The following is a 23,698-nucleotide window of genomic DNA, read 5'->3' as shown; positions in this document are numbered from 1 at the left end:
TCATGAATTAGATTGGTGTAAATTATATTTGGTTGGGTTTGTTTTTCTTTTTTTTGTCTTTGATTGAGTTTAGTTTGCTTATTACCTTTTAATCTTCTATTTGTTGCTTATTATTGTTTATCCTGAAAGACAATAATGTGATGAAGGTGATGTATGGACAGACTGTATTGTCTAAGATTACTGTGTGAAACCCATTCACATGTCACCACCCTATTTAAAAGTATGCTGCAGCATCCTTTCAATCTGTCTCCCTAAATTGTAGTTAACTACAAACAAAGGTCCATGTCCAATATAATTTAGTGTAAACATTAACATGGTTTCTAGGCCATGAGACTCAAGCAAATTAACCATAAATTATTTCCATTAAATAACTGTAAACCAGTATAAACATTTCAGTGGAAGTATCATGATTCCTACACACTGCAAACAACTGGTTCATTATACCAATAGCAATGTCTATGCAATTTTAAGGATACTTCCACATGTTGTAATTGTCAAAAATCAGATGTAGCCAAGGCATGAGTAACTGTCATAAATCCAACCAGCTCAGGAAAGGTCACATCTGGTGTATTAGGCATAATTGTGCAACAGTGCTCTTTGTTACAGCTGTTATTGTGAATCTAGTGACATCTGAGGACCAAGGAGTACAATTACATTGTGAACCTGCTGTTTAAGGGGAAAAAAGTTCATGAAAAATAAGTTGAATCTGATTTTAACAGCATCTTACCAGGATTGAATTTCAGCCTTTTCCTTTTCATCCAGCTGAGTATCTCTCCCCGGACTTCAGAGGTAAAAAATAATAGAGCTTCAGTAGAACTAACCAAGCCCAAAACTCCAGATGACCTCTCCCAATTGTTTCCTTTAGAAGTTGAGCAACCTGAAGAATTAGGTTGTCTGCTTTAGAAAGATATTGTCTCATATAATTGCATGGTACAATTAACCAGTTTTGAATACTTTTTAAAGCATGCACAACCCTAAACTGTAAGAAGTTAATCAGGCCAACTTTCTGGTGATGGCCAAACAAGAAATATCAAAAGCAAGGTCCTATCCTATTACTACTCTGTACTCTAATAAATGAAATCCCTCCTCATTTGCCAGTCAGTTCTCTATGATATGACCTATCAGCATTTCAATTCAGGATTAATTCTAGATAATTGATGTTTTACCAGTAACTCATCTCACGACAAACAGCAGAATTTTTAAGTTGGTAAGACCCCCATTCAGTGGGTGATGCTTAAGCTGCAACCAGAATAGAAGAGAGGCCACACATTGCCCTGATATTCCTATCTGTCAGGATCCTATTTCGTATCCTATGTCCCCATGTCAGTGATATTTCAGTAGTATTGGGATTGCCCATTTCCAGTTGCCTCCTATTTTCCCGACACAAGCTTTTAACAATAGGCCAGAATGATAGATCCAGGTCTGATCTTGTAAAAAAGCTGTTTTCACAGGAATTAAATGGACAAGCTGGCAGCCAAATAGTACACAAACTTTTCCCTCATTCTCACTGTCTGCATGGGCCAAGAGATGGTTTTCTCAGCCTCTGCTCACATTCACTAAAAAATCATATACCCACAGACTATATTCTGATAACTATGTAAATGTGTTCAGCCTTAAACAATGCATATTTTAAGAATGGTGAATGTTTGAACCTAAGAAATACATTGCAAAAATCTTGGAATATAACAAATCCAAAGGAGGATTGTAATTTGGTTTCCAAATTTAGTCTGCTGATCAATCAATTGGCATTAGAATTCCCAATCATCCTTTTTTCATTTGCTTCATTGATTACAGAAAGAACTTTGATTGTGTTGATCATATCAAACTGGTAGAATATGCTCAGAAAAATCGGAGTTCCAAAAGAATCTCATTCTCTTCAATGAGAAACCTATATATAGGAAGCCATAGTACAGATGAAACAGACTTGCCCCAGGTTAGCAAAGGAGTGCAACAAGGTTGTATAGTATACTTCCTCTTTGTTTATTTAATTTACATGATTAAATATAAGGGAAGCTGGAGTATAAGAAAATGAGCATGATTTTAAAACCGGGGGAAGAAACATTTATAACCTGTGCTATGCTGATGATGCTACGTGATACCCGAAATGCAAAGAGATTTTTGTAATGCAAAACTTTAATAATAAAAGCCAAGGGCCATAGTGAACAATGGAATTACAATTAAATGTAAAGAAGATTAAACTAGGAACAACATGGAGCAACTGGCCTTAGAACTGACAAAGAAGTGGTGGATAGTTTGTTTTAGGATCAAACATCAATAGTAAAGAAATAAGCAATCAAGAAATACACTGCAGTTTAGCACTTGGTAGAGAAGTCATGCCTTGAAAAAGATATTCAAAAGCTATGTTGTGTCTAAACATACAAAAATCAGAATTGTGTAAATTACGATATTCTCTGTGACATTTCTCCAATGCTCTGTGCCACATTTTTCTTTTGAAGTGACCATTTCTTTTTAATGTAATTCACATATGTAATACTACTAATATATCTAAGTTGCATTCCAAGCAGCAAAGCCACTATTTTCACATCTCCACAGATATTTCAGTTGTTGTTGGTGCATATGCTTCAACAATACTTCCATGTTTTTGTATGTTTCTTTCATGTCTGCAGCATAGCCAGCAGGTACTGAAGCGTGTATATTGCCATTGTATAAAAACATAATATTTCTATAAAACGGTACATGATAGATTAAGTTACAGGTTATTTTCATGATTAGCAGTCAAAAATCTGTAAGATAGTTCTAGAGATGTCCAGGAAGCAAAATCTTTGTTGTCGAGTACAGCAGGAAAATTATCATTTTCCTGAAAGCATTAATTCTTTGCTGCTGTCTAAGTATCCACCTATATTGTTGCCATCCAGATCTGGCAGAGCTATTCTTTTAAGGGGAAGGCATTTCTCTTTGACTGCAAGAATGAATGTAAATAATATGTTTTAGAGTTCTATAGGGTTAATTTCTTCTCTTTTTAATGGAAGTCCAATTGCTTTTATATGCAATACTTTGTATCTCCCTAATTTAGCAGATTATATCATTAATGTGGCTGTTTTAATGGATAAGGTTTTCTTTTCCCACAGATGAATAGATATTGGGAAAATAGATTGGTTTATTTCCAGTTGCCGGATTTTGAGAAACATAAGAAGAAACCTGCTCCAATTCCAACCATCAGTCTGCCTAGTCCAGTGTTGAGTACACTGACTCTCTAGGATTTTGGACTGGATTTTTCAAATCCTGTTTGGAAATGCCAAAGATTTTTTTAATCTTCTTCTATGGTATATATAAAATAAATAAAATATGGACTCTACCTGACACATGAAAATTTCTTTGATAAATTGCCAAACAACTATATTCAAATTTTGATATATGGCTTTAAGAGATAGCTAAAGACATTGAAAACAATAATTTGTTATGGGCGGTTTAACGCATACCAGGAAATCACTATTTTAGGGGTTTTCTCAACACAGGAAGTATGATACAAGTTCCATTCCATTAAGCATTCCAGGTGTTTACAGGAACAAAGAGGATTATGCAGACCTGTCACCGGATTCTGGAAAAACATGAATAGCTTAAAGAGGAATGCTAGAGATGGGGCCCAGTGTTCAGACGGCTTCCATTCACTCTAATGCAGTGGTTCTCAACCTGTGGGTCGGGACCCCATTTGGGGTCAAATGACCATTTCACGGGGGTCACCAAACCACGCTGTCCGCCATTTTTTCCCTTTTCCCTAGCTGTCCTACTCCCTCTTATTGGTGGCCACACCCACTTGGGGGTCACCACAACATGGGGAACTGTATTATGGGGTCACAGCATTAGAAAGGTTGAGAACCACTGCTCTAATGTCTTTGCATACTTCTTCCACTTCTGACTGACAAAATGTAAAAGTTGGGGAAAAAATTCTTGAACTATATGTATATCCTTTCATGCATATGACCTGGAATTTCTACAAGAAATTACTATACCTGGCTATGTTGTATGCAAGAATGTTTTAATACCTCGTTGTTAGTTGCAAAGTCATGTCCGACCCATCGCGACCCCATGGACAATGCTCCTCCAGGCCTTCCTGTCCTCTACCATCTTCTGGAGTCCATTTAAGCTCATGCCTACCGCTTCAGTAGGTAGGAAGGAAATGACCTGACTTGCCTTTATTGATCTCCCCTAGTATCTCCCTCTCCTGCCCCTTCAGCTGCCCCAGGTTAAGAAAAGCTTCAACCTTTTGGAAGTATTTTTTTTCTGAAATTGAGTCACTGTGATAGAAAGCTTTCATTTTCCTCCTGTGAAAGCACAATAAATAGGATAGCTGTGACTTTCTTGCCCAGAAAAGAGAAAAATGGCTTTATTACAATTCCAAGTTCAAGAACTAGAGAGATAAGAATTAAAGCTAGAAGAACTGTATTCTTCAATATGTCTGGTCCAGAATGAAGCCTCAGACATTGCCTCAACTGGAGCAAGATAGGTTTTTTTTTTTATGATTGTCTCTAAAAGGTTAAAGAAGTTGCTGCCTATCTCATTTCTCATTTTGACATGTAGATAGAAAGGCAAGATGCATGACTCAATGAAAGAAAAAGGGTTGCAGTTGTAGATGTAGTTGAAACAGTGACTTGTTGAAAATCCCAATATACACTTACAAGGTAGTTTGAACTTTTAAAATGTGTGTATTATACTCAAGCAAATTTGTTCTTAAATCAAAAAGATACATTTGGATGGAAACAGGAATACAGCAAAAGCCCAAGATGGTGCTGAGATGGAATAACTAAAATGATACCAGCTATTGTTTTATAAAAATCACACATTCTACTTCCTCTAAAATAAATTGCTGGAGATTTATTTTTCAAAAAAAGTGGGGGAGATTTTCTTCCCATTGTGTCCGATGGTTACAGGAGAAAAGGTTTTGTTCTATTAATGGTATATATGCTCTTATTTAAAATGCTTCCTGTTGTCAGACTAATCTAATTATCATTCAGAATGTCAGCATTTAAAGCATACTCCATAAAAAAGCTGAAAATTCAAAATAGTAGAGCTGAGCTTTTTTACAGTCTTCCACTGAATCCAGGAAAGCAGAGTGAAGTTACCCTTGCTAGGCTCATGCCCAGAATTGTATGCCAGACACCATTAGAAATTACATCCCGAGTGTGAAAACCTTTAGTCTCTTTGTACAAACATTCCTAATCATTAAGAGGATGAAGAAGAAGCAGTTAGGTATGTGAAAGCAGGTATAACTATTGGCAGATTTCTTTGATCAGTGACAAAAAAATGTTTTTCTTTATTCTCACTGTTTAAGGCATTGGAATTATTTTGGTGCAATTTTCTGGGTACAAGTAAAATATATTCATATGATACTGATTTGAAAAAAAAAGATGTTGTCCTGCTTTTTGCTTTCATTATTTGATATTTTCCCATGATTCAAAAGCAAAAATGGATAGTTACATTGGTAAATGTTTGCCAAATGTGTAACTTGTTGACCACTTAAGATGTTGCTCTACTTCTCTAAAAGTATTGCAGCAGCATGTATCATAAATAAAATTATTCCCAGGGATTAGACTAATTGCAAGTGCTTTTGTCCTTTATTTCACTCTGAAAAAAGCACACCAATCTTGATGTTCAAGGACAGCTTATCAATTTGTGAGTCTGTCTGAGACATTTGTGTTCATGCAGAGATGAATACATGTTACCTATTTATAGTCACATTTTTACCCGTATATTATGCTTCACACTGTAGTCTCTTTAATCATTCAGAGTTGCAGAGGAATAGTGGATGGAAATAATGGGTACCATAGCAGTGGTCATAAATGTATGTAGTATAGGTCTAACTATTTAATAACTATTTACTGAAATAAGATGCTGCTTTGTTTACCAAATTTATACAATAGAAGAAAACCTCAGAACTCCAGGTATTAATTGCCAACCCAGAGAGATAGTTAGCAGGCTGATTCCTGGAGTTAGCATGCTGATTCCTAATAGAACATGGGAGTAATTTAAATCTGTTTTTGGGGTCACCAATTATATAGTAAAATAAATATATTGCCTTAAATTCCTCTGATGGTTAGGGGTTTAGATTCAGACTATCTAAATCTGCCTCCCTTCCTTCTTGCTGAACAGATGATATTAATCCAGAGAAATGATAACAGGGATACTTTTAGATGCTTATATGCTAAATTTCATGTCTAAGCAGAGTGGGATTTCAACTGGGCTTTCCAGAATGTCATCTGTTTGCTTCTCTGCAGTGCAATAATAATCATCTAGAAAAAAGATTGGAGAAAATATTCTTAGGCATCCTTGCCCCATGCACATAGGTATACACAAGCATAAAATTCGTACTGAAAATAGGAACAATTATTCCTATTTATTTATTTGAAGAAATACACACATATGCATCCATTTACATAATGATGAATGATCTTCTCTGTCTTCTATATAAAATATTGATATTCTTTTCAGTAGCATGTCCCATATTGGAATCTGAAATAAAGAAATATTAGCAAGGTGTAAATATATAAATACAAGTTATGCAAGGTGTTGCATAAATACAAGCAAGGTTGTATTTGTTATGGCAGTGGTACAGGTTTGGGAGATATTATGGCTTGTTCCTACCCTTCTTACTGACTGCAGTTGATTTGGGCTGGAGTTTTACATTATTTGGAACTCTGATTATTATATATTAATATAAGTTGTTATATTAATAACTGCATTTCAATAGAGTGAGAAACAGTTAATATTTTGATTGGCTGATCCTTCTGAGGTACCTGAGATCCACTAGTGCAAGTGAAATTAAATAATATTTACTGCATTTAATATCTGAAAATGGCTGGAGACACGACTATTTGAAGAACTGTCTTTTCCAATATAAACCTGTTTCTTGAAGATACATTGTTGCCTTTGCTTTTACCTTTAGAAGTACTTTGTCTGAAACCCCAGAGTAATACACAACACTTTTCTTAGTTTGGTTAACAACATTGTAGGTAGTCCTTGACTTACAACAGTTCATTTAGTGTCCATTCGAAGTTACAACGGGCCTGAAAAAAGTGATTTATGACAATTTTTCACACTTACAACCATTGCAGCATCCCCATAGTTACCTGATCGAAGTATAGATGCTTGGCAACTGATTTATATTTGTGACGGTTGCAGTGTCCCGGGGTCATGTGGTCACCCTTTGTGACTTTCTGACAAGCAAAGTCAATGGGGAAGCCAAGTTCATTTAACAACTGTGTTACTAACTTAACAACTGCGGCAAGAAAAATAATAAAATGGGGCAAAACTCACTTAACAAATGTCTCACTTAGCAACAGAAATTTTGTGCTCAATTGTAGTTATAAGTCAAGGACTAGCTGTAGTAATTAATAATGAATATGAGGAGATGCACAAAATCATCTGCAAAATTCTAGCACACAAACAGGAAACAAAACAGGGCAGATTTAGTATGGACTGATATCAGTAAACAAATATCCTTTTCTGGAAAAGAACTGTCTGACCTATATAAAAAGGAAAGCCTAGCATAGAAATTGCACAAATTCACATATTTAAATAAGTTGTATATATTCAAGAAACTACATGAAAATGAAGCTGCAATGAAAAGAAGAAATGCCGGAAATCCATGCTGGAAACAGGAAATCAGCTTCAGGGCACAAGGGTAAATGAGATAAGCATTCTTCAGTACTGTTGCTTTGCAGGGATCTCAAATTGGTAAATATCATCGAGATCAGTGGATAACTAGATTTGACATTAGAAATTGTTGGGTATGTACAGTTGAAGGAAGGTAAATAGGGAGGAAAATCAGAGCCAGGTCTCAAAGTAGGTGAAAACATGATACATTGCCTCAGCAAGAACTCCATCATTTAAAAGAAGAAGAAGTTCCAACTTTAGTCAGCAGCAGGACAGTAAAGAAATCCTCCTTTAACATCCATACTTAGAAGTAGGAACTTTGAGTGAATAAAAAATACATGAGGATTTGAAGGAGGACTTGGAGACACAATAAATTGAGATTATGTCAAAATGACACCATTTCTGCAATGACGTCATGTCACAAATCCTGCTCTTTCGAAGTTGTGTCTCAATGCCTATTCAAATATATAAGGGACATCATGACAAAAGTTTCTTCTCTTGACCTCTCCTTTATTCCCAGTGTAGAAATCTGTGTCTGATGTTATTGTAATTGCATGAGCTGTATCAAAGTCAAGGCAATCTTAATTCTTTCATCCAAGACTGCCCCTCCCTGCCCTAGTTAAACATTATTTGGAATAAGTGTACAGTGACCGACAAAGCTAGTAAAGATGCCAGTTGTTATAGAGAGTATTTCTTAACTTTAATCAGTAACTGCTATTGGTATATTAACATGTATGTCATGAACTTGCAAGTCAAACATAACAAGAAGAAATCGGCATACATATTATATAAAAATATGAACCTTGGAAGGCTGGGACCTATTTTTTGGATGGCATGCCTACTTAATATTTAATAAAAAAGTGGATTGGGTTTTTAAGTCTCATATTATAAGAAACTCTTTGCTAAGAGTGTGGAGAAAGTATTATAAAAGTGACTTCAAAATACCATTATGGGCTATACCTCGGCATGCCATAGAAGGTATAAGGAAAGGGGTAAATATGGACAAGGTCTCTTACGTACAGTTATTAAGATGGGATGGCCAAGACTGGCAGTTAAAATCTTTGGAAGAATTAACATATGAAAATTTAACTTATTCATGGTTCCAATATAGACAAATAGTGGATAGATGGAAGATGGATTGTAAAATGGGCTGGATTAGAGAAGATGAAATTTTTTTAAAACAAGTAAGAGATCAAAGGCCAACCCATATTAAGAGAGTTTATGGGGTTTTAGTGGAATTAGATTCAGAACTTGAACTAGTTAAGGATTGTATGATTAAATGGGCACAGAATATTGGTGAAACGATTTCAATGGATACTTGGGAACTTATTTGGATAAGAACTGTTAAATTCACACAAGCGCAAAATTTAAGAGAGAATTTTTATAAGATGTTTTATAGATGGCACCTTGACCCAAAGAAAATGTCCATTATGTACCCTAATCTACAGCCGAAATGCTGGAGATGTGGATATTTGGATGCTACCTATTACCATATTTGGTGGACGTGTAAGCATATAAAAGATTTTTGGATTAAGATATGGTGGAATATTCAAAGAATTTTTAAAAGAAGGGTAAAATTTACTCCGCAATTATTTTTACTAGGTATTGTTATTGACTGTGATGCTAAGGAGGTTATATTGATGTTAAATTTGATTACAGCCGCTAGGTTGTTAATAGGCCAATATTGGAAGAAGGAATCTTTGCCTACTTTACAAGAATGGTTTCATAAAGTTTCGTATTTGGCAGAAATGGCAAAGATTTCGGCTTTTTTAAAGGAGCAATCTCAAGAAAAATTTTTTGCGGTATGGGAAAAATGGATAAATTTCATACAACATAATTTGGATATGGAAAAAATATTATTTAGCCTTTTTATAATTTGTAATGATTGTTTTTTCTTTCTTTCTTTCTTCTTTTTCTTTTTTATATATATACATTTTTTACGTATTATTATTCATATATATATTTTTTTTTTTATATATATATGCTTTATTTTTCGTCTACTTTCTTCTTTCTTCTTTCTCTCTCTCTCTTCCTTTTTTATTTTTTTTTTCTTTTTTAGTATATATTATTCATTTTAAAGTTTATGTTATGTATATTATTATTATATATATTATTACTGTGATTTTTATTATTATTATTAATTATTTTATAAATTGCAAATGTTATTTTTAAAATATTTGTTAAATAATCCTATATTCAGTTCTGGGAAGTCGGGGGGGGGGTGGGGTGGTTGGGGAGGGGGGGGGTGGATTCTTATTTGTAAAACTTTTGAAAAATTTCAATTAAAAAAAAAAAAAATATGAACCCACACAAAATTCAGCTTCCCTCTCATCTGGGGAGATTTTAAGAAGAAAAACTGGATGCCTTAAGTTTTTAAATCCACCAAAACCAAAACTGTCTATGGAGAGGGCAAATGATGCAAGGTCTACCCCTTTTGTACATACATCATGATGTCACAGGTATGCACAAACAGGTGGAGTTTATGGCATGTCATCATTTGATGAAAGTAGTGGATCTTGCAGATACCACTGTTAAAAACAGAAGGAAATAAAAAAAAAGGTAGGGAAAGGAGTTGTAGAAAAGCGCCCAAACAAAGAAAGTATTGCCCATCTCTCTCTTAAAATGTACCCTTTGTACTTAGTATTATAACAGAAATATATCTAATTCAACATAAACTCCTCTGGAACTCTATGCATGTGTTCTTGGGTATCTCTGCCATGTTATGGGAGCAGCTTTTTTTTTTTTTTTTTTGAAATATATTTTGTAGCAAAAACAGCAGATGCAACAGGCAATAAAATCTGGCCTTGGAATCCAGCCTCTCTTGGCCCATAATAGGACATAAAATTAGATGCAAAATTATCCCTTTCAGCCCTATGATTCTAATACTAAAATGGTAATTACTTCTAATTGAACTTCATAATCCCTAGAATTTGTCAATTCAGTACCCATTCACAAAACTTTTTAGTTTAGGAGAAGGAAGAGGGAGGGAGAGAGATGAATATGTAATAGTTTTGATGGCAAGTTTCTCCTTTGTTTCATTTAGATGTATTTATTTATTTATATTCTTTTTTTTAAAAAAAAACAGTCTTTGAGATTTCTAGACCATCAGAAAATATTGGCTCTCAATTTTCTCACACTTTCTCCATGATTTTTTAAAATCTTTTACAGAGATTGCAGTGCATCTTAGAATGCAGGCTTGCTATCATATTTTTCATGTTATGGCTAGAATTCTGCAAAATATTCTGCATGTAGCTATACTTTAAATCAAATGATTTAACTGTGAGAGGGATCTCGGAGTCCTAGTGGACAATCACTTAAATATGAGCCAGCAGTATGCTGCAGGTGCCAAAAAAGCCAACACAGTGCTGGGCTGCATTAACAGAGGGATAGAATCAAGATCACGTGAAGTATTAATACCATTTTACAATGGCCACACTTGGAATACTGCATCCAGTTTTGGTCACCACGATGTAAAAAAGATGTTGAGACTCTAGAAAGAGTACAGAGAAGAGCAACAAAAATGATTAGGGGACTGGAGGCTAAAGCATATAAGGAACGGTTGCTGGAATTGGGTATATCTAGTTTAATGAAGAGAAGGACAAGGTGGGACATAATAGCAGTGTTCCAATATCTCAGGGACTGCCACAAAGAAGAGGAAGTCAAGCTATTTTCCAAAGTGCCTGAAGGCAGGACAAGAAGCAAGGGATGGAAACTAATCAAGGAGAGAAGCAACCTAGAACTAAGGAGAACCTTCCTGACAGTTAGAACAATTAACCAGTGGAACAACCTGCCTCCAGAAGCGGTGAATGCTCCAACACTGGAAGTTTTTAAGAAGAGACTGGACAGTCATTTGTCTGAAATGGTGTAGGGTTTCCTGCCTGAGCAGGGGATTGGACTAGATTTATTATTATTATTATTATTATTATTATTATTATTATTATTATTATTATTATTATTGATCATCGCACAGTCAGCCAGATGTTCAGACTGGATTTGGCATTTTGTCTACCTATCAAATCCTCACCAAGGACCTGGGATAGGCAGATGTGGATGTTTGATGGTATAGATATTATTGCAGGATGGAAGCAGTTCCCAGTAAGGCCGCCTTTTGCAATTGACTAATGGCAAATTTGTCAATGCCAATGGTGTTCAAGTGGTGCTCCAGTTGTTTTGGGATTGCAACCAAGGAGCCTATTACTATTGTACTACCAGGCGCCTTGGGCAATTATTATTATTATTATTGAAATGGCTGTCTGTCTAGTATAGAGTGTGACTCACCAATTGCCAATAAAATACCTATGAAAATGGTCTGAGAACAGCAAAAAATTAACAACACAGCTATAGCTAAATATCCAATATTTACACTGATTGTGTAAATAGCGTCAATGAGAAAGGGTCACTGGAAAGTATAAAAAAAGACAACTAAATGACATTGTCAAGCTATGAACCTGGCTGTCTTTAAGGACTGCTGCATGCCTTTAGCTTGCCTACAGAGCGGGGAGGGGGGATGCGGAGAGAGAGTAGAATTCACAGGTGACTTATCATTGCGAGAAAGTGGAGAAGTGAAAAGTTCTGTTTTGGCGAATTGAGAATGCTTCACATAACAAACATGTATGATTCTATTGGACAATGTGACCAGTCCAGTTAGAGGAGAGAGGAGGAGAGTTATTCTTTTAATGAACTGCTTCCTGCCTTTTCGTTAGAGCCAGCTTACGCTTTCTAACTTGCCGCTATGATTCAACCCATTAGAGGACATTTTGACACCAGTGTGTTTTTTGGTGGGGAATTCAGGCAGAGGTTGACAGGCATAATGTAAATTCCTAGTTATCTCTTTGAATACAGCACATAAAATTTTTGTATCCATCACAATAATACACTTTTTAAAAAAAGATTCCATATTAGATTTGTTAGCAACTTAATCCTTTCTTTTTTAAAAAATCTTGATCTTCAGTTAATAGGACAATATATTTATTTTACTTACCCCCCCCCTCCGGGGCTTCTATGCAACTCCAATCCAACAGGACTGAGTGGTTTATATATAAATCTTTTTGTTCAATCTGACCTTGCCCCATTAATATCAATCACTGCCGGTGTGATTTTGAAATACATTAATTTTTTTATTGTTACATTTTTTTCTTTCCTTGAGTATAGAGTTTTCCTTCTGGGATTTTGTTTGTAAATCAGTCTAGAGATTTACAGTTTTACCATTTTTCCAGTTAATTGAGATAGTATGGTCTTCAACTCAGCTCCCAAATAAACTGCTAGATGTACTGCTAAGTTTTGAACTGGCTACTTTCTCTGTGCTAAGCAAAGATCTTAACTTTTGTGTGCTTTCACTTGTACTTGTAAAGAGAGGTATAGAAAGGAGTAGAATGTGTAATAATACTGGCTCAGTTGAAGAGTTAGGTAAAATAGCCTATAACTAACTGAGGTTAGTCTGGAACAAAATAAAGTCTTCTGGTTCAAGCAGATGTGAACATCCAAGGCAACATGATAAGGAAAAGTGTACTGCAAAAGTGGAGCAATTCTGATATTGAAAGCAAATGTAGGCTTAATACAGGGCATGTCATCTATTTCTGGCATCCAAAAACAGCTGCCTGCACAATAGGATGGGACAATCAGGAAGTGTGGATGAGCCATTGATCTTGGTCCAATTCAATATCCACAACCAGTCTGAAAATGTAATATGGTGTGAATCCTATGTTGAACAGTTCGATAATATAGGTAGAAAAATTTTAGGCCCAGAATGATAGAAATAGCAAAATCAAAAAAGTTTATAACATTTTCTTATTTTCAGCAGGTTTTATAGCATTATCTATTGTAACCCTTAGGGCAGTGGTTCTCAACCTTTCTAATGCCGCGACCCCATAATACAGTTCCCCATGTTGTGGTGACCCCCAACCACTTATACATCACTGGGTGCCAGGGGCGTGGCCAAAGAAAAGGGGGAAAAATGGCGGACAGCCTTGTTTGGCGACCCCCGTGAAATGGTCGTTCAACCCCAAATGGGGTCCCGACCCACAGGTTGAGAACCACTGCCTTAGGGTGTTAATATTATTAACTTTACATTGTAGATAAAAGAACTGAAAAATTATGGCAGCAGTAGCCATCAAACCCAGGAATCTCTCACTTGGTGCCCTACCAATTCTCATTACTCAAAAAATGGTAACATCTTCCATTTGATTCAAATCTGAATTCATGTTTTATGTATTTTTGATAAAATAATAGAATCATATGGAATACATATTTAAAACATATAACTGTAAGTGAATATTGAAGTAATTATTTTCTTATGATTTTTCTAATGGATTTTTCTATGCTTTGCTATTTGGGGGGGGGGCAATGTTGCCATTTGTTTACCCTTAAAAAAAATATGATGTCAGAAGACAGAAACACTCCACTTAATTGGGTCTAGGCCAAGAACATTAGGGAACAAATGAATGGTAAAATTTAAAACTAATATGCTGTATTAAAACACATCATATTTTTTAAAAAATGATTACTTGATTACTTATTTTATTGATTTATTTATTTAAGAAAATTTATATGACCATCCAACTCACAGTGACTCTAGGAATGCTTACAAAGATAAAAATCTCATATAAAAACAATAAAAAGCGATAATTCCCACCTCCCTGCTGACAACAATCAGTCAAATAAGCTACTTGATGGGCTCCATCCCACTCTGGGTTCCCCAGGCCTGTTGGCAAAAGCAGGTCTTCAGGGCATTGCAAAAGAGTGTCAAAGTGGAGGCCCATCTTAATTCTGCAAGGATGATAATTCATGGAAGGGAGCAAACATGGTGAAAGCTCTTCTTGGTTTCACTAGATCAGTGATGGCAAACCTTTTAGAGACCGAGTGCCGAAGCTGCAACCCAAAACCCACTTATTTATCGCAAAGTGCCTGGGCCGCATTAGCATTGTGGTGCCCTCAGGGGGGGGTGAGGCCCATTGGGTGGGCATGGCTGTGGTGGTCATGGCAGACAGGCTGGGCATGGTTGGAGTGGGCATGGCCACTTCAATGTTGCTCATGGGGAGATGCCTGTGGGGGCCAGGCAGGATTGGGGGAGATCCAGGGGGTCTCTGGTGAGCAAGGCGGTAGACAGGAGGCTCATCCTGTGGGGTGAGGCAGGGGGCAGGGTGGGGGTGCCATTGTCGTGGAGTAAGGCAAGGCAAGGCAAGGCAGGGGCTGGAGTGGCTGCTGCCTGATACCATCGGCCCCCGCACACAGAGGCCAGCGAGCACATGGGGGCCAACGGTGTCCATCAGCAGCCATAGCCTTCCGGCTCTGCAACCCGCTACTAATACCAGGCCAGCCCTCCAGCACAGGTGGAGTAGGGGAGGGGGGAGGCACGTGATGCAGACCTCCGGACATGCCTTCCCTATCCAATCTCTTTTTGCTTGTGGTTGGAGAGCAGGTCGCTGCTGGTCATCTCAGCCCCTTTGCAGATCTTACCCTTGGTCCATGCCTGGAGCATGTTCCCCTCACGTACCTAATGCACCTTGGCCCCGCCTTGGGCTGCCGCCTCCAGCAGCTCACGCAGGTCCATTAGGGTGCCATCGCAATGCTGCCCCTCCAGCACAAAGGAGGTGAAACGGCCAGGTAGCAAGCTCAAGTAGAGGTGGTAGAGCACACCCACGCCCAGCAAGCCAAAGGCCACCCCAAGCAGGGAAAGCTGGATCCCCATTGGCGCCATGGCCCCCAGTCACAGCTAGGATTGCATGCCTCCCCCCATCTCTTCTGGGCCTGGGTGGCCATGATACTGACAGGGATCTGGCTTTCTCCGCTCAGGATAGCCTTTTGCCTGCTGGCCCTGGGCGTGCTCTACTATCTCTACACAGGGCTTCCTAGCTGATCGCTTCACCTCCTTTGTGCTGGGCGAGCCTGCAGCTCTGGGCGGCAGCTTAATGGACCTGCATGAGCAATTGGCAGCCATGGTAGGTACCAAGGTGCATGAGGGGAATACATTCCACCCACAGGCCAAGGGCAAGACCCTTGAGAGAGCTGAGGAAATGACCAGTGGCAACCAGCTCTTCAACCAAAAAGAGATAGGATGGAATAAGCATGTCCAGTGGTCCACATCACATGGACCAGTGCCACTGCAGTGCTGCTGCTGCAGGCTGTCCCTGTATTCACAGTGGGCTACTTAGCCCCTGCTGCCTGATGCTGATGGCCTCCGTGCACTCACCGCCTCCTGTGTGCATGCCTTGGTGGCTGCTGGGCTAGGTGAGGTCGGGGACAGGGCAGTGGGGGCCAGTCCCTTGCCATCTCTGGGTCATCCCCGGGGGGCCAACACTGCTTGATTGCTAACTTCCTGCCCCATCACTTCCAAACGCCTTGTGCTTGCTACTCTGTTGAACTCTGCTGGGGCGACTGCGCGCATGCCCACAGAGGGCTCTGAGTGCCACCTCTGGCACATGTGCCATAGGTTTGCCACCACTGCACTAGATATACTTCCTGTAAGAACCTGCCTCAAGAAAGCAGAACTCTTGAAACAGGCATTGTCCCAAAAGGAACTTTTTATTGAGAGTTAGTGATGGCAAGAGAGCAAAGCAAGGTCTGAGATTTGGCGTGTAAAGGATTACATCAAAAAGGCAATTCCAACCATCCAGCTGAAATCCAGCCAATCCACAGGTGCCACCGTGTTATGAGAAGCCGCAGATTTAGTTAGCTTCTCAAGGTCTCTCCTGGTCTTGTTTGTCAATGGTCCCAGGCTCCGTTGTCTGGAGATAAGGCAGATGTTTTCAGGTCACATTCCTCTTGCCCAGAGAGAGGGCATCTCGCCCAGAGTAGAACAAAGCAGATAATATTTCCCCTGCAAGCACCCTCCTCCAATAATATGGCAAGCCCCCAAAGTACATAGGCAAAAGCAAGAGAGGAAAAAAGGGAAGGATTAAAGGAAAACAGAATTGAGTGGCTCTGACATTTGGCCCCCCTAGTAGAAAGACAAATCCACCTGAAAAACAAAACAGGAAGGGGAAAATCAGGTTTATCTGGATAGCATGTATGAAAGCATTTGAGCAATCTAGGGAGCCTAACATGCTTCTCATAATCCCACTCATTCTGTGAAGCAGGCAGGTCTTTCCAGGCCACTAAATATTGTGTGGACCTGTGATGTTTGCAAGAATCTAAAATATTCTTAATTTCAAAGTGTTGCTCGCCCTTGATCATAATAGGTTGGGGAGCCAGAGCAGTAACAGGTTGTAATTTGGAGGTGACCTCAGATTTCAATAAGCTACAATGGAAAACTGGGTGGATTTATCTCAAACTCTTAGGGAGTTCCAACTCCACTGTAACAGGATTGATAATGTGTTTAATAGAAAATGGACCAATAAATTTTGGCCCCAGCTTCTTTGATGGCTGCAATGATTGTAAAAATCTAGTAGAAAGATAAACTTTATCTCCAACATGGAAAGGTTTAAGTTCCATTCTTTTCTTGTCAGCCTGTGCTTTATAAGCTTCCCTAGCCTCATCCAGAGCTTTTCTAATTACTGGCCGGATGTTTTGCAATTGATGAACCCACTCTTTTAGGGAAGGAATGGCGGGTTCATTGTCAGGCAATTCAGGCATAGGAAGGAATCTCTGGCCATTTGCTACTTGGAAAGGAGTGAACCAGTGCTGGAATGTACTGCATTGTTGTAAGCCACTTCAACAAACAGCAGCAAATCAGTCCAATTGTCCTACTGATAATTAATAAAACAATGGAGGTATTGTTCCAGACCTGAATTCATTTGTTTTACCCCCCCCCCCATTAGTTTGAGCATGATGACTAGATGACAGATTCTGAACTGAACCCAGAAGGTCCAAAAAGGCTTTCCAGAACTTAGAGGTGAGTTGGACATCTCTATCAGATATTATATATTTTGGAGCACTATGATGGTGATAGATATGTTGCACAAACAACTTAGCCAAAGTCTTTGTGATCGGGATCTTCTGACATGGGATAAAATGGGCTTGTTTAGAAAACAAGTCAGTGATGACCCAAATGACAGTGTTTCCCGCACTTTCAGGCAGCCTGACAATAAAATCCATAGAGATCTCTCTCCAGGGTGCTGAAGGGCTCGCTACAGGCTTCAGGAAGCCAGGCGTTTTTCTCTTCCTGTGTTTAGCAGCGGCACAAATAGGGCAGCTAGCCACATAACTTTCAATGTCCTTCTTCAAGGAAGGCCACCAAAATTGCTCTTGAGCAGGTGAAGAGTCTTTACAAACCCAAAGTGTCCTGCAATTTTTGAATCGTGACAGGTCTGCATGATTCTCAGTCTGTGATTCGCAGGCAGATACAGCATTCCTCCAACCCAAGCTAACCCATCTTGCACAGAACAGAGATTTGTATGGTTGCTGAACCACGCATCTTTCTCCAGCACCTTCCTGAACTCCTCGACCACCACATTGTCTAAGGGTGGGGGTTTCCTTGCCTGTGCTCTTGTCATGGCTGGGGCAGCCAATTGCTGTGGGGAAAGTAGAGGTTTAACCACTTCTTTACATATTGTAGCATTTGTAACAGCACGTCTGCTAGGAAGTTCTTCCCCCCCAGGCCAATAGTGAATGGAGAAATTGAAATGATGAAAGTGCTGGGTCCAGTGCCCTTGCTTAGGAGACAATCTCCTGAGGATTTTCAAAGCTTCCAGGTTCTTATGATCAGTCCAAACCTGGAAAGGGATTTTACTTCCTTCTAAGAAATGCCTCCAGGTTAAGAGGGCCCATCTTACTACGTATGCTTCCTTTTCCCAAACAGCCCACCATTGTTCAGTCTCTGACAGTTTTTTGGATGTGTAAGCACAGGGCTGTAACTGGCCCTGCTGTTTTTTCTGCAGTAGCACTGCCCCCACTACTACATTGCTAATGTCTTCCTGAATCACAAATGGCTTTTCCAGGTCTGAGTGTTTCAACACTGGTTCCACAGAAAAAAGCATCTTAAGTTTCTCAAATGTGACTCGGCATTCAGCTCTCCATTTCAGTGGCTGGCCAGGCTTCGGTTTACTCCCTCCCTTAATTTTCAATAAGTTTGTGATAGCGAGTGCGATCTGAGTGAACACGGGGATAAATTGCCTGTAAAAGTTGGCAAACCCCCAAAAGCTCAACAGCTTTTTGATATAGGGAAGGGACCATTCCATAACAGCCTGCATGTTCTCTGGGTCCATCTCTACCCCCTCATGAGAAAACCGGTAGCCGAGTACATGGAGGAGTTTTGAGATTTGGCTTGTCACCTGAACTGGCTCAAAGACATCCTGATAAGCTGTTTCCAGGACGGGCTGAACGATGACCTATACAATGTATGTGTGGCTCGTGGGGCACCTGCTTGCCTTTATGAATGGTGTCTTCTGGCCGAAGAGGTGAAAATTGACTAGACTCAGAACCTGCACCAGCCCATGAAGCTGGGGAGACGAAGCCAGCCCGAGAGAAAAGCAGAGCCTGGGTCCGTAGCAGGGGGCATCCCAGCCAGTTTTGTAACTGATCTCCTGGAACTGACCATGGGAAGCCACTCAGAGACTTTAGTGTTCATCATGGCTCCTGGCATGGAATGGCCTTTGGTACTTGGGCTAACTTGATTAAAGATGTGGAACTCCCTAAACAATCGGAGAGAGGGGCAGCTAAGGTTCCCAAGGAAGAGAGCACCTCTCCCAGGTTCGCATGGAAATAAGATAGTGGGTCTGAAGCAGGAACTAACTTCCATGCTGAGTGAGCAAGAGCTTCAGAACATTTCAAAAGAGTACCGAGACCTAGCTGAGGTTTTCAGTGAGAAGAGGTCAGTTGACCTACAGACTGTGCTATTAAGTTGCCAAAGCTGAAGCTATATTTGATGACCCCTAGGGAATTAGATGGTTCATCAACAAGAACTTAGTCCAGGAGTTCATCCAGCCTGCCAGACCCTGAGTGGCAGTCCCTGTTCTATTCAGGGAAAAGAAAAGTCTCTTTGCCTCTACATGGATTATAGATGTTTGAACATTGTATCAGTGGAAAATGTGTATCCCTCATGAAGGACATGTTAGCCCACCTGGCAAAAGGGAGAATTTTTTCTAAGTTAGACCTGCAAGAAGGCTATTACCACATCAGGATTAAGGAGGGAGACAAATGGAATATTGCTTTCAATTGCCTTTTAGGTTGTTTCCAGTTCAGGGTGCTTCTTTTGGGGTTACAGCAGTGGTTCTCAACCTGTGGGTTGTGACCCTTTTGGGGGATTGAATGACGCTTTCACAGGGGTTGCCTAAGACCATCGGAAAACACATATTTCCGATGGTCTTAGGAACCGAGAAACTGCTCCTCTATCCAGCTGCCGCCACCTTCCTCCTCCTCCTCTGCTGGCTCCTCTGTCTCCAGGGCGCTCTTCTCTGACAATGCCTGCTCCTGCCACCGCAGCGCCATCACGCGCGCCCCCGACGCCATCCTGGGCCGGCTCAGCTGCGTGGGTGGCTGGGCCGAGCCAAGCTGGGTCTGGGCCTCTACCGGAACTGCCAGTGGACTGCTCTGCCACTGCCGCCACTGCTGACTAATTTGAGCTGTGGCGGCGAGCTGGTCCCCATGCCTCCTGGTTGTCTGGCTGTGCTCCGCTCCTGGCCGCCCTCCGTGCCGCGCCGGAGCCTCCCCCGTGCCACCCAGCCCACCTCCCCCACTGTTGGAGGCCACCTCGGCCCTCTGGCGCTCAGTGCGGCCCTGGGGCTGGCGGGCAGGAGCAGCTCCTTCCCAGCTCAGTGGGCTACGGGCTTCAGAAGCGGCCAGGAGAAGGGGAAGAGGGCAAGGTGGCGACGATGCCTGCATGTGCATCAGAGGCCAGCCGGCCGGGCTGGGAGGGGAGAAGTGGTGCCTTCCGAGCGGGAGCTGGTGCTCTGGCTGCGCCCCTCTCGCATGTGACAAGTTGGGGAAGGGTTTGGCGGTGAAGGGCTGCGTGGAGTGGAAAGGGGCTCCGGCGACCCCATCACTGCGATGGCGCTTAAGAGGCTGGAGGGGCGGGCAGGTCCCGGGGGGCGGCTGGGAGAGGGCAAAAGGTGCCAGGATGAGGATGGAGGGCTCCAGGTTGGCAGGCGCAAGAGGGCGGCCGGCAGCTCTGAGGTGTGCGGATCTTCTGTGCGGCTTCCGAGGCCCCAAAGGCTCTTTGCAAGACTCTCCACCAGAGCCTCCCCCCCTCCCTGGGCAATTGTATGGAGCTGCTTGTGTGTCCTTGGCAGCGCCTGTGGGCAAGGCTGTGTGCCCAAGCCGAAACACTGCGCTTTTCCTACCGCTTCTCCTACCGTTGGTCAAAGAGGCAGACACGATTTCCCTTTCCCTGGTTCTTTTCATCTGCGCTGGAAAGGATAATTTGGGCTATTTTATTACCAGTACCTGTTGCTTGTTTTATTACATGTTGCCTTTGCTGAACCAGGGAAAATTGGTTAAAGTGATTTTCAGGAGCTGCAGAATGCCTCCAAGTAAAGCCGCAGCAATTACCTAGCCAATTTTCCCTGCTAGGGCATCTGTGTGTGTCTCCAGACCTTACTGGACTACCATCCCCAGTAGCCCTAAAAAGCACTGTGGAAGAGTGGGGAATGCTGGGAGTTGCAGTTCATTACCATCTGGGAAAACATGACTCTTCAAAGATCAATCCTTCCTTCCTTCCTTCCATCCATCTCCTTCCCTTCCCCTTCCATCCATCTCCTTCCCTTCCCCCTCCATCCATCTCCTTCTCTTCCCCTTCAATCTCTTTCCTTCCTTCCTTCCTTCCTTCCTTCCTTCCTTCCTTCCTTCCTTCCTTCCTTCCTTCCTTCCTTCCTTCCTTCCTTTCCCCTTCAATCTGCTTCCTTCTCCATCTCCTTCCTTTCCCCTTCAATCTTCCTTCCTTCCTTCCTTCCTTCTCCTTCCCTTTCAATCTCTTCCTTCCTTCCTTCCTTCCTTCCTTCCTTCCTTCCTTCCTTCCTTCCTTCCTTCCTTCCTTCCTTCCTTCCTTCCTTCCTTCCCCTTCAATCTCTCCTTCCTTCCTTCCTTCCTTCCTTCCTTCCTTCCTTCCTTCCTTCCTTCCTTCCTTTCCTCTTCAATCTCCTTCCTTTCCCCTTCAATCTTCCTTCCTTCCTTCCATCCATCTCCATCCCTCCCCCTTCAATCTCTTTCTCCTTCCTTCCTTCCTTCCTTCCTTTCTTCCTTCCTTCCCCCTTCAATCTCCTTCCTTCTCCATCTCCTTCCTTTCCCCTTCAATCTTCCTTCCTTCCTTTCCCTTCCGTCCCTCCCAACATTTTGAGCAAGGAAGAGTAAGCTTCTCCAGCGAGCATTGCTATATTGTTTTTGTGATTAATCACTATGCTTTAATTATGTTCAATTTGTAACAATGAAAATACACCCTGCATATCAGATATTTACATTACAATTCATAACAGTAGCAAAATTACAGTTATGAAGTAGCAAAGAAAATAATTTTATGGTTGGGGGGTCACCACAACATGAGGAACTGTATTAAAGGGTCACAGCATTAGGAAGGTTGAGAACCACTGGGTTACAGGGAGTCCCTGCAACTGATCAATGAGGTCCTCCATGAGTACGTATATAAGGGGGTTCTGGTGTATTTGAATGATATCCTGATTTACACTGAAACCAAGGCAGAACATGTGAAATTAGTCAAGGTGGTTTTGAAAATGCTCCATGCTGCTAATCTGTATGCTAAACTCTCAAAATGTGAACTCCATAAAGATAAAATTGACTATCTGGGCTACCACATTTCTCATGAGGGGGTAGAGAGAGGGGACCCATAGCATTTCTTGCCTTCCCATTCTGGAAGATGGGTAGATGTGATTGGGAGAAGACAGTCCTTCAAATAACCTGGTCCCAAGCCATGCTGGGCTTTAATGGTGACAACCAGCACCTTGAATTGGACTGGAAGCAAATCAGCAGCCAATGCAGTTCCTGCAGGAGATATGTCATAAGTGCACACGTAGACCTACCAAAACCATGTGGGCCACTGCATTTTGGGCCAATTGAAATTTTGGATACTTTTCAAGAGCAGCCCCAAATAGAATTCATTGCAATAGTCAAGACAGGAGATGAATAGAGCATTAGTGACTGTGTGTAGAGATTATTAGTCCAGGAAAAGATATAATTGGTGCATAAGCTGTAGTTGTACAATGACCCTCATGACCACAACTGCCACCTGCTCTTTGAGCAGGAGTTGTGAGTTCAGGTGAACCTCCAGATTATGCACTGGATCTGTCTGGGGCAGTACAATCCAATCCAGGACCAAAGATGGCAACTCTATTCACTTATGGCCCTTTAATATAAACAGTGCAATTGCTTAACTATATACAGTAACGATGTTGTTGTTTTTTAAATAGAGTGTTTAGCACAATCAAAAGAATTGCCTTGGTGGCTGGAAAGATAGCTGGACAGCAGTACATTCACTGATGAATTGGGATGTGCAGAAAGGGAACAGAGCTGTAGTTAACACCATGCCAGCACATCAATGCTGACCAAATAATGATCCTTTTCAAATGTCCTCTGATTGTGCTACAACAAGAACAATTATCTTATATGCACTTCTATAAGGATTTATGTTCCTCCTTATTTCTTTGGTATACATTAATGATGGACTTCTTTTTTCTTCTTTTGAATTACAGAGTTAATAACTCTTTGCTTCATAGTTTTTTAAGTACTTCAGTACTATACACATATTACTATAAGCCATTACTCTTGGATCTATAATTATCAATTCTTGAATAAATAGAGTAGCACTTACCACTGGTTGTAATCAAAAATGTTCACCAACTATATCCACTGAGGAAGGCCTAAGAGGCAATGGACAAGCAATAGAAAATCCATTTCATAGCTTCTAACAGTGGGAACTAGACAGCATTTAGCCTTTTCCTGGGCAAGTCTTATCTCTTTAAACCCTGTCCTATTAATAAAAGAATCCAGATGAAGGAAATGTTTTCAATGTAAAAATGTTGGCTTTATCACAGGTGGTTGAAGCAGTATGTCTTAAAGAACTGTGGGGTGGAGAGGAGAGCCGACTGAAGGTAGTGCAATGACCAGCAGAGAAGAGAAAGAGGTGAGCAGGCGAGATAGTGGAGCGCAGAGGAGAGCCAGCCAGCCAGGGAGAGGAGAGAAGAGCCTACTGAGGACCATCCAGGCA

The sequence above is a fragment of the Crotalus tigris genome, unplaced genomic scaffold (assembly GCF_016545835.1).
Source record: "Crotalus tigris isolate CLP2741 ecotype Arizona unplaced genomic scaffold, ASM1654583v1 scf7180000017589.2436309, whole genome shotgun sequence".
NCBI classification, from domain to species: domain Eukaryota; kingdom Metazoa; phylum Chordata; class Lepidosauria; order Squamata; family Viperidae; genus Crotalus; species Crotalus tigris.
Note: the sequence above shows the minus strand (reverse complement) of the source record.